The sequence below is a fragment of the Pholcus phalangioides genome, unplaced genomic scaffold (genome assembly GCF_987345545.1).
Source record: "Pholcus phalangioides strain wild (caught in Gottingen) unplaced genomic scaffold, Ppha-v1.0 ptg000172l_1, whole genome shotgun sequence".
Classification (NCBI taxonomy): Eukaryota; Metazoa; Arthropoda; class Arachnida; order Araneae; family Pholcidae; genus Pholcus; species Pholcus phalangioides.
In genome coordinates, this window is record NW_028301637.1 from 7,976,406 (window position 1) to 7,978,461 (window position 2,056).

Here is a 2,056-nt window from a genome sequence, read left to right on the forward strand (position 1 = left end):
TTTTCGTGTTATTCCGAATGTTCCGAATTTTTTCGTGCATACACCTCTGCCTGTATATAAGTTTTGTCTAAGAAATTACTATAAAAAATTTCTTCCATACATATAAGCTTATTCCCTTTTCTTTCTTCCCTTACATATATATCCATCTTCAGGAAATGACTGGCATATATTACAACCAAGATATATAATTTAACGCAATCTCAATCACTTGTAATAATTTGTAAGGAGTATTTTTCGTGTTATTCCGCTAATTTTCTGTCTCTTCAGTCATCCTAGTGCTATTATGACTATCCTGTTCAATTGAAATTTGTATATACATAAAAGTGTTATGGTTAATTTATATTGGTCAATGGGAAAAGAAGGAATGTAGCAATAATGTCAACACAATAGAGAAAATACAAATAAAAATTCGGACAAAAAACAAAACTCTAGTGCTCCTGTGGCTAATGTTAATGAAAAGTTCAAAATACACATTGTAATGCTATAATATCATCTTCAGCATAATCTCTTGTCCAGACCAAACCACAAGGATTTCTTTAGTATGACACTTATAACTTACTAATAAAATGATTTTTTTTTTCAGTCTCGTATCCCGAGACTAGCGGCCATGAATTAAATCATTAGCAGTGGAATCTTGTAAACAAAAAAAAACACCAAATTCAATAATTGATGAGCAACGTTCTATATAACTTCGATTACAATGAGCAATCAAAGAAAAAAACTAGATACACATTCTGAGATCAATAAGCATATACATGAACTGTTGACCATTAGATGCAGATCCAAACAACACATAAGTAACACATTACAACGTTATTTTGGACAATTAATAATTAAAATAATAAATGGCACGAGGCCACACAGACTAACACTCGCATACAATGACTATTTCACAGCTGTTGCAGATATAAATACATACACAAAAATGCAAGAATATTCTCACCATTGAATGCAACTGATCTTATCATCTTGCTAGAGAAGCAGAACTACAGAACGTAAAAAAGAAAGACAAACAGACTGTCAGTTTCTTAGCAACACCAAAGAATATTTGGCACAATTCTGTTCTTCCTGAAACATTAAAATCCTAAAATAACGATAGGAACTACCAACGTTAACTTAAGGAATGCATCGCTATCTATACAACTGATGGTCCAAAACAATGAATGATCATCAAGTGTATCTCATTCCAAAGGAAGATAATAATTTTACATACAAATTTCTGAAGGAGTAATATGGCTGATTCTAACAGTATCATAGATATATTGACTGGTAATAAACAAATTAGTCAATGAATCAAATCATGGAAGTCATACAAAGTAATAAAACGCAATGGTAAGTATAATTTTTTGATGAGTTTGATGGACACAAAACATAGTTTTGGTATATGCCAAGCACACCACAGTAGTCAACATATACCGGGTAAACGCCTAAGTTCCTTGGCTGCAAATTACTGGCAAACCATTGAATCTACAGACATACTCCCGATTAGAAAAAGTATTCAAATACTTGTAGACTTCAGATACATCACTACAAGGGAATTGTATAGTTATCAAAATAAACGCAAAGAATTATTTGGTCACCTTGTCATATAGAAAATCAAATCAGAAAGTTGTTGCCCCCATCTCTTGCCTGACGCCAACAAAAAAATCCACGTTTGTAAGTGCAATACTCGCTGAGATATTTGGATTCAAAAATCGCTGGAAATTAAAGTAAGAACCACAAAAAACTAACAAACAATCTCATTCTATATATGCTTCTTTCCCTACCTCATTTTCAACAATTTTGTAGTTGGTTCAACTGCATCACAATTCATTGCAGTTGGCTTAAACCACTCTGTGTTCATATTAGTCCTACAACCGAAAAGCTTAATGATCTCTCAGGGGTTGTTTACAAAACCCTCTGAGTTCACATTCTCAGCACTGCTCTGAATCAACAGATTCTATAGCACAAAGCCTCCACGCGAAGCTTTCACATCACTGAAGTCATCCATTTCACTTGTAACATTGGATATAGCAGTCCAATGTATGGGAAAACTTTACCTTTATGGTTTGCCAGC